Source organism: Hyla sarda, chromosome 8, assembly GCF_029499605.1.
Source record: "Hyla sarda isolate aHylSar1 chromosome 8, aHylSar1.hap1, whole genome shotgun sequence".
NCBI classification, from domain to species: domain Eukaryota; kingdom Metazoa; phylum Chordata; class Amphibia; order Anura; family Hylidae; genus Hyla; species Hyla sarda.
In genome coordinates this window covers 24,629,772-24,642,788 of record NC_079196.1, presented here as the reverse complement: position 1 = coordinate 24,642,788, position 13,017 = coordinate 24,629,772, and positions in this window count along the sequence as shown.

Below are 13,017 nucleotides of genomic sequence, written 5' to 3'. Positions count from 1 at the left end.
CTATACTGCCATGGGGAGGTCTGGCAAACCTTCCTACAATGAATGCATACAATGCAGTTTGGATAAGCGCAGAGGAGGTACGTGCTAAGGACTCGCTGCCCCGGTGTAGACAAGGGCAGGGAGACCCCTGTGGACACATGGGGACCCCCGGGTTAGCGGTTGGTCCCCAAGGTACAATAGCACGAACCTCACTACTGCGCATCCGAGTGAATTAAATAAAATTGGCAAAAGGACAAAAAGATGTATATTCAGGCATCCGTCATGGTATTTTTCTTGTTGCGTATGTTGCCTTCTCTTGTACATAATCTAAAATGGTAAAAAGACATAGCAGGAGATACAAAATTCAATATGATCTAAACATTTAAAAATCGCATCACATTCAAAAAATGGCAAAATGGTTGCTAACGGTAACAGACACTTTAATAGCGTTATTCTCTCATGTTATGTTTAGAATACCTGGGGTTACCACAAATTCCACATTGAGACCATGAGGTCGTAGGGAGTTGAGTGTGTGGATCCACCGCAACTCTCGTTTTTTTAGAAGGCTTGTACGGTCTCCACCATATTTTAGAGGGGGAATGTGGTCAAGGAGTGTGAATTTAAGATCCTTTTCTGTGTGTCCAGCCCCCAAAAAATGTTTGGAGGCTGGAAGGTCAATCCGTTGTTTTCTAATTGAATATCGGTGTTGATTTATACGATTTTTGAAGGGCAAAGTTGTTTCTCCTACATAAATGTAGGGACACGGACAGCTAAGGACATATATCACGTGGTCCATGGTACACGTGAGATATGCCTTGATGGGAAACGATTGACCTGTGACCGGATGCATAAAGTTGGGACCCTTTATCATGAATTTACAATTAATGCACTGCCTACACGGGTAAGAACCTTTATTTTGTACAGTAATGAAAGATTGATGACTACCCTGGTTGGTGGAAATGTCAGTTTTGACTAGTTTGTTGCGAAGGCTGGGAGGTCTACGGTAAGACATTATAGGTAATGTTTGGAATTCCTGTATATCAGGGAAACTCTTTTGAATTATGTGCCAATACCTGCGTATCGTATTTGCTATATTATTTGCACTAGGGCTGTAGGTAGTGACAAAAGGAATGCGTGTTAAAGAGCTGGTAGGGCTTGTGGTGGAAAGTAAATTCTTCCTATCCATATTTCTCACTTCCTGTTTACTTTGTTCTATGAGTGCACGGGGATAACCCCTATTTCTAAAGTTATAAGCCATGCGATCCAAGGTTGGTGAAATGTGATCCTCTCTGCTGACTATACGTCGTGCTCTCATCATTTGGCTCTTAGGTAAAGAGCGGGCCACATGTTTGGGATGAAAACTATTGTATTTCAAAATGGAGTTACAATCAGTGTTCTTGGTGAAGAGATCCGTATGTAATTGGTGGTTTGAAAGAGAAACTGTAGTATCAAGAAAATCGACAGAGGTATGAGACCAAGTAAGTGTGAATTGGATGTGTGGATTTATCTGGTTGAGGAAGGAGTGAAATGAATGTAATTCCTCCTCACTTCCCTTCCAGATCAGAAAAATATCATCGATGTATCGCCACCACCTTAGCACATGGCCAAAGTGGGGCGATACATAGATGGAGGACTCTTCCATGGTGCCCACGTATATGTTGGCATACGTGGGCGCCACGTTAATGTCCATAGCGGTCCCCGCTATCTGGGCATACAGCTGATCATTAAATGAAAAGTAGTTGTTTTTCAAAAGGAGTGTAAGTAAAGTCATAAGAAATTCTGTTTTGGCTGAGGTGAAATCGGACCTGATGGTATCATGAACTGCAGATATGCCCTGTTCGTGGGGTATAGAGGTATACAAGCTGCAAATATCTAAGGTAACCAAAATGATATTGTCAGTGATGTTAAGTTGCTGCAATTGTGAAAGGAAATCAGATGTATCACGGATATATGATTTGGCTGCAGTAGCATACTGTCTAAGGACTTGGTCTAAGAAAATGGACAAATGACTAGTCACTGAATCCCTCCCGGAGACAATAGGTCTACCGGGAGGATCTACCAGGGTTTTATGAATCTTAGGCAAGATGTATAAAAGTGGGGTCTTAGGATGAGATACCAGTAAATATTGGTGAAGTGACTCAATGATTCCTTCTGAAAGAGCGTTTTGTAGTACTGTTTTTATCTGCTTTTCAATTTTCATTCTGGGATCAGATTGTAACGGTTGGTAAGTGGTGCTGTCATTCAATTGTCTAATGACCTCCATGATATATTTGAACCGATCCATGACCACAATTGCCCCTCCCTTGTCTGCGGGCTTGATGACAAGATTGTGGTCATGGATCAGTCCTTGAAGTGCCAGATGTTGTTTGTACGAGAAGTTATGTTTTTTATGTACAGATGACTCTCTCATTTTTTCAAGATCCCTCTTGACCAGTGCTTGGAAGGTGTCCACTGCACTGGAGGATAAGGGAGGTTGAAAATTACTAGGGTTCTTCAATGTATAATCAGAAGCTTTAAAAGGTGAATCATCAGTGCAAACAGATGTAATAGGTTTACTAGGATTGGAATGAAACCAAATCTTGAGCTTGACACGCCTGAGGAATTGTGTCAAGTCAAGTTCGGTTTGAAACCAATCAGATGATCCCAGGTGGTGGCGATACATCGATGATATTTTTCTGATCTGGAAGGGAAGTGAGGAGGAATTACATTCATTTCACTCCTTCCTCAACCAGATAAATCCACACATCCAATTCACACTTACTTGGTCTCATACCTCTGTCGATTTTCTTGATACTACAGTTTCTCTTTCAAACCACCAATTACATACGGATCTCTTCACCAAGAACACTGATTGTAACTCCATTTTGAAATACAATAGTTTTCATCCCAAACATGTGGCCCGCTCTTTACCTAAGAGCCAAATGATGAGAGCACGACGTATAGTCAGCAGAGAGGATCACATTTCACCAACCTTGGATCGCATGGCTTATAACTTTAGAAATAGGGGTTATCCCCGTGCACTCATAGAACAAAGTAAACAGGAAGTGAGAAATATGGATAGGAAGAATTTACTTTCCACCACAAGCCCTACCAGCTCTTTAACACGCATTCCTTTTGTCACTACCTACAGCCCTAGTGCAAATAATATAGCAAATACGATACGCAGGTATTGGCACATAATTCAAAAGAGTTTCCCTGATATACAGGAATTCCAAACATTACCTATAATGTCTTACCGTAGACCTCCCAGCCTTCGCAACAAACTTGTCAAAACTGACATTTCCACCAACCAGGGTAGTCATCAATCTTTCATTACTGTACAAAATAAAGGTTCTTACCCGTGTAGGCAGTGCATTAATTGTAAATTCATGATAAAGGGTCCCAACTTTATGCATCCGGTCACAGGTCAATCGTTTCCCATCAAGGCATATCTCACGTGTACCATGGACCACGTGATATATGTCCTTAGCTGTCCGTGTCCCTACATTTATGTAGGAGAAACAACTTTGCCCTTCAAAAATCGTATAAATCAACACCGATATTCAATTAGAAAACAACGGATTGACCTTCCAGTCTCCAAACATTTTTTGGAGGCTGGACACACAGAAAAGGATCTTAAATTCACATTCCTTGACCACATTCCCCCTCTAAAATATGGTGGAGACCGTACAAGCCTTCTAAAAAAAACGAGAGTTGCGGTGGATCCACACACTCAACTCCCTACGACCTCATGGTCTCAATGTGGAATTTGTGGTAACCCCAGGTATTCTAAACATAACATGAGAGAATAACGCTATTAAAGTGTCTGTTACCGTTAGCAACCATTTTGCCATTTTTTGAATGTGATGTGATTTTTAAATGTTTATATCATATTGAATTTTGTATCTCCTGCTATGTCTTTTTACCATTTTAGATTATGTACAAGAGAAGGCAACATACGCAACAAGAAAAATACCATGACGGATGCCTGAATATACATCTTTTTGTCCTTTTGCCAATTTTATTTAATTCACTCGGATGCGCAGTAGTGAGGTTCGTGCTATTGTACCTTGGGGACCAACCGCTAACCCGGGGGTCCCCATGTGTCCACAGGGGTCTCCCTGCCCTTGTCTACACCGGGGCAGCGAGTCCTTAGCACGTACCTCCTCTGCGCTTATCCAAACTGCATTGTATGCATTCATTGTAGGAAGGTTTGCCAGACCTCCCCATGGCAGTATAGGACTCAGCGGCAGACACTGCGCTTGCGCACCGTCATGCAGAGTTATGTTTCTATGGCTACAGTGACGCCGGTCCGTTATTGGCCTTTGGTCCAGTGACGTCTTCCACACGCATGCGCCCTGCGATCTGTCATGGCGCAGCGTACCGGAAGCACGGGCGGCGTTCCACACCAACATGATACAGTCATCTTACATGGTAATTTACACTATTATTACTCATCTAATCATTGTATCAAGTATGAATTGCCTCTCTTACAATATTTTAATGCCACACACTTTGTCAGGTTATGATAATATATGCGGAACACCATTAAGAGTGCGAAGCATGTATATCTTGTAATGCACTATGCACTTGATGCACGCCATGATGGCTTTTATTAATATATGTTTGATACTGTAAGCACTTTATCCACTATGTTAATTAATTAACATTGTATACACCCCTTTTGTATAAATATCTTGTCATTTGCACTGGTTGTTGAGCTTGAGAAAGACTGCAATTGGGCAGTTGAAACGTTGTTCCTGATGTTGGGTCAATAAATCTTATTCACCTTACTGGAGTGCTGCGGCTTCTTGTTTTTTGGAGTGGATGTCTATGGGACCCTGGACCTGGGACCTTTACCGCTTGCACCCGTCGTTCTCTTTGGAGGTTGTGCTACTCTACCCTTTTGCTCGTCTATCTATCTATCTGCCTATCTATCTATCTGCCTGTCTGTCTATCTGTCTATCTATCTATCTATCTATCTATCTGCCTATCTATCTATCTGTCTATCTGTCTGTCTAATATCTAACAAAGGATAAGTGCAGCACACCGGATGGTTGAACCCCAAAAATAAAGTGGTTTATTCCATGGTGCAAAAAAAAAAAAAAAAAAAGTAGTAACAACGTTGAGGGGTGTGGAAATTTAAAAAAAAAACTACTTGTCCAAGGGACTTAAGCGGAACACAATCTACTTGTCCCTCAAGAAAATCCACTTGTCCTGATAGATGAAATAATTTCAACCAAAATAGTACGATCCCCCCCCCCCCCCCCACTAGACCACCAGGGATGGATATAAGATCCTTTAGACACTGCTGTCAACTTACACAGCGGTGATCTAATGGTTTAATAGCGGCCACGGTGATCGCAGCCTGTCAGGCTATTAGCGACCGGAGAGCTGTAGCCCAGAAAAGTCTAGATGTAACTTCTTTATCACCATAAAAAATTTCTCATATGAAGTGACCAAAAATGAGCAATTCTGGACTATTTTTTACATCTACACCGTTCACCGTACTGTTTAATTAACATTATGTTTTAATAGTCTGGACATTTCCACATGCAGCGATACCACTTATGTTTATTTTTGTACATTCTTTATATTTATACTTATTCACATATATACGCACTTTTTAAAATATTTTAATCACTATTTTTCAGTCTTCATAGGGACTTATGTGTTACTGGCGGGGGGGGGGGGGGGTGTTCTGCTTCTCCAGTTTATGTGCTGCATTTTGGGTCAGAAAATGCTGGAAGTTGCATTTAGTTACTAGATAACTACAACTCCCAGCATGCCCTGATACAGTCTATGGTTGTGTGGGGGTTGCAGCATGTTGCACTGTATAGTAGTACAGTTAAGGTTATTGTGGAACATACAAGTTGTAGTTTTGGTTTGTGTCAGCTGCAGAGCCATAGGATGTGTCAGGGAATGAAATAGCAGGAGCTTTTCTTATAGTCATAGAACGGGACCCTGACCTGAAGGGTTGAATATTGTTATAATCCTATATACTTTGTATAAAAAGCGTCACCTTATGTGAAATGAACCTCTAAGCTGTTGTTCATCTCTTGAGACCTTCAACCAGTACGATGGTTGTGCCGCTGAATATGAAAAAGTTCACAAAGCTTGTTCAGATTAAATTGCTCGACACTTTTCTTCTAAAAGGGAACCGAGCGTGAGGATGAAGAAGAGTCCGTGCGCTACCGAATGACACAAGACAGGATTCTGCCTAACGCTACGATATTACGTATCTAAGAAGGAGATAATTGCTACAGTTTCATCTTTCTGAATTGTGTTCATCCTAGAGAACTCACCACCGGTAACATTTCCATTTCCTCAGATTACACCGTCCGCGGCCAACACCAACATGTACATAAAATAACGCAAAGAGGAGGAAGGCGCACAAGTTTACATTTGCATTTTATAATTGGTTTGTAAATGACTAGAATGTTCTATTTGTATTGTAGTTTTAATAAAAACAGAATTATTGAGAAAAAAAAAGAGAAAAAAGGCTTCTTTGTGTCTGACTAAACATGAAATGCTTTCTTACTCAGACAGAAGCAATCATTCTTCTTAATAAATTTAATTTCAGAAAAACTGCCAGTAGCATTATGGAAATAACTATAGAAAAAGGTCAGAATGCAACCTGGTTATACATGAGATACGTGATCATTCATCAATGACTCAAACCTAAAAAACATCTTTCTGATAATATCTTTCTATCTATTTAGCTATTAATCTATTTATCTATCTATCTCATATCTATCTATCTATTAATCTATTTATCTAACTGTCTATTTATCTATCTCATATCTATCTATCTATTAATCTATTTATCTAACTGTCTATTTATCTATCTCATATCTATCTATCTATCTATCTCATATCTATCTATCTCATATCTATCTATCTACAGTGGGGGGAAAAAGTAGAAAATGGACGACATACAAGAATACTGATAATGTCCCTCGATCTGGGGCTCCACACAAGATCTCCCCCCGTGGTGTCAAAATGATCACAAGAACAGTGAGAAAAAATCCCAGGACCACACGGGGGGGGGGGGACCTAGTGAATGACCTGCAGAGAGCTGGGATCAAAGGCTACCATCAGTAATACACTACACAGCCAGGGACTCAAATCATGCAGTGCCAGACGTGTCCCCCTGCTTAACCCCTTAAGGACCAAGGGCGTACAGGTAAGATCAATAAGTCCTATCAATGCAAAAATGGTACCGTTAAAAACTTCAGATCACGGCGCAAAAAATGAGCCCTCATACCGCCCCATACACGGAAAAATAAAAAAGTTATAGGGGTCAGAAGATGACAATTTTAAACGTATTAATTTTCCTGCATGTAGTTATGATTTTTTCCAGAAGTCCAACAAAATCAAACCTATATAAGTAGGGGATCATTTTAATCGTATGGACCTACAGAATAAAGATAAGGTGTCATTTTTACCGAAAAATGTACTAAGTAGAAACGGAAGCCCCAAAAGTTACAAAACTGCATTTTTTTTTCAATTTTGTCGCACAATGATTTTTTTTTCCATTTCACCGTAGATTTTTGGGCAAAATGACTGACGTCATTACAAAGTAAAATTGGTGGCGCAAAAAATAAGCCATCATATGGATTTTTTGGTGCAAAATTGAAAGAGTTATGATTTTTTAAAGGCAAGGAGCAAAAAACGAAAATGCAAAAACGGAAAAAACCCCGGTCCTTAAGGGGTTAAAGGACAACTTCAGCGGCATTACACTTATCCCCTATCAACAGGATAGGGGATAAGTGTTTGATCGCGGGGGGTCTGACCGCTGGGAACCCCCCCCCCCCCCCCGATCTCCCTAAGGGGGCACCGCCATAAGCGCTCATGGTGAGCGCTAAGGCGCGTAGCGTTGACCTAGAGGTCGACGGTGACGCCCCGTCTCTCCCATAGAGATGTATGGAGGAGGCGTGCCAGCCGCAACGTCATGCTGCGGCTGGCACGCCCCCTGCACGGGAGAGCCACGGCCCCGTACAGGAGATCGCCGGGGCCCCCAGCATTCGGACCCCCCGCTATCAAACACTTATCCCCTATCTTAAGGATAGGGGATAAGTGTTTGTAACGCTGCAGATGCCCTTTAAGCCAGTACATGCCTGGGCCCATCTGAAGTTTGCTGGAGAGCATTTGGATGATCCAGAAGAGTATTGCGAGAATGTCATATGGTTAGATGAAACCAAAGTAGAACTTTTTGGTAAAAACTCAACTCGTCGTGTTTGGAGGAGAAAGAATGCTGAGTTGCATCCAAAAAAAACACCATACCTACTGTGAAGCATGGGGGTGAAAACATCTTGCTTTAGGGATTTTTTTCTGCAAAGGGACCAGGGCAACCGATCCATGTAAAGGAAAGGATGAATCGGACCATGTATCTTGAGATTTTGAGTGAAAACCTCCTTCCATCAGCAGGGGCATTGAAGAGGAAATGTGGCTGGGTCTTTCAGCATGACAATAATCCCACACACACCGCCCGAGCAATGAAGGAGTGGCTTCCTAAGAAGCATTTCAAGGTCCTGGAGTGGCCTAGCCAGTCTACAGATCTCAACCCCATAGAAAACCTTTGGAGGGAGTTGAAAGTCTGTGTTGCCCAGCAACAGCCCTAAAACATCACTGCTCTAGAGGAGATCTGCATGGAGGAATGGGCCAAAATAACAGCAACAGTGTGTGAAAACCTTGTGAAGACTTACAGAAAACATTTGACCTCTGTCATTGCCAACAAAGGGGAAATAACAAAGTATTGAGAAGAACTTTTGTTATTGACAAAATACTTATTTTCCACCATAGTTTGCACATTAATACTTAATCAGACAATGTGATTTTACAGATATTTTTTTTCTCATTCTGTCTCTCATAGTTGAGGTATACCTATGATGAAAATTACAGCCTCTCTTGTCTTTTAAAGTGGGAGAACTTGCACAATTGGTGGCTGACTAAATACAGTTTTTCCTCACTGAATCTCAGTGTTTTCCAACCAGTGTACCTCCAGCTGTTGCAAAACTACAACTCCTAGCATGCCCACACAGTTTGAGGTTGAAGTTTTGAAACAGCTGGAGGCACACTGGTTGAAAAACACTGATCTATCCATCTATCTTTCTATCTATCTCATATCTATCTATCTATCTATCTATCTATCTATCTGAGAACAGAGCATGTAGGATCCCTAAACAATGATAATGGGGAGGTGGTCACTGGGGATCAGCAGAAGGCAGAGCTACTGAATAGGTTCCTTAGTTCTGTATATACAAAGGAAGAAGGAGGAACTGATGAATGCCGGGCCAGTGGTGGTAAAACATCATGTAATGTACTGAACTGGCTTAATGTAGATATGGTCCAAGGTAAATTAAATAAAGTAAATGTCTATCTGTCTATCTATTTGTGGTGTCAGTGGGGTGGATGATGTAATGCACAGTTTGTGACGCCAGGGTAACGTTAACCACCATGTTCCAATGTTTAGGCTGGGGATAATAATGACCACAGATGCAGGGTTACAGAAAACTATCTTTACTGAGGCAAGATAGATGATAATACCTTCACTGTGCAGATTAGAAAAGAGGAAGAGCAGAGTAACCCTGGGGAGCCTTTTTGCCTTGCTGGGACGTGTATTTGCTTGTACTGACCACTGACAACCAACACTGACTTTTAGACTCTCTGACTGAAGAATATTCCCCTGAAGCTTTGAGCTTACCGCCAGGTTTGACCTTTACCTGTGTGATGGGTTTCCTGAGAATTGCTTGGCTGCAGATTTTAGGTTTCTTCTCTCCTAAGGCCTCCTCAGATCCCCTCAGACTTCTCCTCCAGTCCTCACACAACTGAAACGGAACAACTCCTCCCCACTACACTATATAAGGCCTAAGCTAGGGGGCCTCCCATTGGGGCATCGGGATCACCTGGTTCACTCTGCAGGGCTTCTCTTAAGGTCACAGTAACATTGGTAATTATCACATAACACAAAATCACATTACAACACAACAAGCTATACCCTAGAGAAGTGGGCCCAGAACAGAGACAATAATAGTGCCAACTATAGTAGAAGTAGAGGCTACATTTACTGGACAGGACACATCCTGTACTGGGTCACCACATATCTATCTAATATCCATCCATCCATCCAATCTATCTAACATCCTAAATCACGATAGGTAGATTGAACAATGTTTTACATAAGAATGTAGTTTTATTAACTATACACACAAATATACCATAAAATAGTATAAAAGATGCACAGAACAACAACAAACAAATCCTACAGGAGAACTACAAAGTGCACTGGGGCAGAGTAAAACATGTGAAAATATATAAACTGGCTTATACTATACTTATATGTATATATCAGTAAACAGGTGTATAAGGGGTCAATGAATCAGGGCCAAACATAGGGTCCCCTACCATCAAAATATACAATTGTCTAAACATATAAGGTGCTGTACTGCCCCATGGCCATATACAAACAAATAAAGGATAATAATAGCCAAATAAGACGCTGAATACGGCATCTCCCCCACAGACCCCCCCCCCAAATCACTCCACCATTACCTGTAGGTCAAGAAAGAAATACCTCCCCAACGCGCGTTTCATATTTGGTTGGTCACAGGGTGGGGCAAAGCATAGAACAGTGAGGTCTCCTAACCAGGCAGGGCACATTGTTCCATACGCAATCCCCATTTACCACCCACCCGCCCTGTATACAAATGTGTGCACCCCTCAAATTTTTTAAGAAATGCCCCTTTGCTACAATGCAAAGTAGTGAGTCCATGGCCTGTATAACGGTGTTTAATGTTGTGTCCCCTCAAAATAACTCAACACACCACCATTAATGTCTAAACCTTGGCAACAAGATTGAAGACAACCCCTAAGGAGAAATGTCCAAATTGAGCCCAATTAGCCATCTTCCCTCCCGGATGTCATGTGACTCGTTAGTGTTACAAAGTCTCAGGTGTGAACAGAGAGCAGGTGTCTTAAATTTGGTGTTATCGCTCTCCCACTCTCTAATACTAGCCACTAGACGTTCACCATGGCTCCTCGTGGCAAAGAACTCTATAAGGATCTGAAAAAATTAATTGTTACTTTAATTAAAGACAGCCTAGGCTATAAGAAGATTGCCAAGACCCTGAAACTGAGCTACAGCACGGTGGGTAAGACCTACAGCAGTTTCAAAGAATAGGTTCCACTCAGAACAGGGCTTACCATGGTCGAGCAAAGAAGTTAAGTGCACATGCTCAGCGTCATATCCAGATATATATGTATACAGAGTGGCACTGGTATATTTTTATTTGTATAAAGGGAGGAGTGTAAAGCTGGACTGTGTGTAATAATCTGCCCTGCCTGGTGATTAAACGTCACGCCTGCGCTAAGCCAATTTTTTAGCAAACCTCCCTAGTCTGTCAAAGTGGTGTTAGGCGACCGCGCCGTCTGCAGTTCACTCATCTACATAGATGAGTGTTTCCCAACTAGGGTGCATCTAGCTGTTGCAAAACTACAACTCCCAGCATGCCCGGACAGCCAAAGGCTGTCCGGGCATGCTAAGAGTTGTAGTTTTGCAACAGCTGGAGGCACTCGAGTTGGGATACACTGAAAATACAGCGGGGAGGCGTGTCTAGGGAGATTGTGAGTGAGCGGAGGAGGTGAAAGGCATCGGCTAAGTAGAAAATAGTGCTCCGGGGTTCTGGGGAGAAGGGTGTGTGAAAACTGGCTAAGGTTCGGTTCACATCACGTTTTTCAACTACGGTTCCCGCATACGTTTTCTATCGAAAACTGTATGGGGAAAAAACGGATGGAACAGTATGGAAAAAAAAGTGCATACAGTTCCATCCGTTTTTATTTTTTTTTAAAACATACTTTTTTGAAAATTCTGTCCATTTTTAATGGGAGGGGTCTTGGGTGGGGACTATAGGATGCAAATGTGCATGTGCAAAGAAAAAATGCATACGGTTTCACCATATGGAACCGTATACATGTGCGTTTCCCATTGACGTCCATGTTAAAAAAAAAAAAAGGTATGTGGTTTTAATGCGGTTTTTAACCCAGAGTCAAAACCATGGTTGAACACAGTTTGGAGTACTGTTAAAAACCGTATTGCAAGCAAACCGTACGCAATCGTATGCATATGGTTTGCAATGCTTTGCCTACGTATACCGTTTTCAATACCGTTACATACGTTTTCACTAATTAAAACGTGTGCGGGAACCGTAGTTGAAAAACGTGATGTGAACCCAGCCTAATCCTGCCATAGGTTTGCTACCATAGCAAGGTTTGCCAGTCTCTCATTACACCGACCCACTCAGTGCAAGGACAAGGACTGTTTCCATTCTTCTATACCTGACACAGATCCTGTACATGTATGTAGCCATAACATTTATCTAATAAAGCAGAAGGCAAATGGAATAAACATCTAAGTCTCTTTCTCCCCCCGTCCTCCTGCCCCTTCCATGCATATGATGTATTAGTTGCCTGTTCATGTTATTACAGACTTTAATGTGGAAATTCTCAATATCCAGGCTCCTTCCCATGGTCCGCCTCTGCGACAGGTCACAGGTAATGAAAACTACACATAGACTTTGTAAACCCTCCAGAGTTTCCTCTTTCCAGCGCAGTTCATCTCCTTTATTTGCAAATTGCCACTTGTAATGAAGAGGTTTGACAGTAATGTAGGGTAGGAGACTATTAAATGTCCGCCTGAGGGTCCGCAGCCTATTTATGAGCAATGATATGCTGGCCCAAAGGTAGCGATGGCCGTATATCATGGCTGAAAATCACAAGTCTCTCTGTACACCAGAGTCCTCTTAACATTGACAAATCTACAAGAATTTATTTACCAGGAATCATGTTTAGAAATTCTGTTTTATGTCCAGAGCCACAATGTTACATCCATGGCACATAAACAATAAAAGATACAATGTTACATCCACAGAACATAAACAATAGAAAATACAATGTTACATCCACAGCACATAAACAATAGAAGATACAACGTTACATCCACAGCACATAAACAATAGAAGATACAATGTTACATCCACAGCACATAAACAATAGAAGATG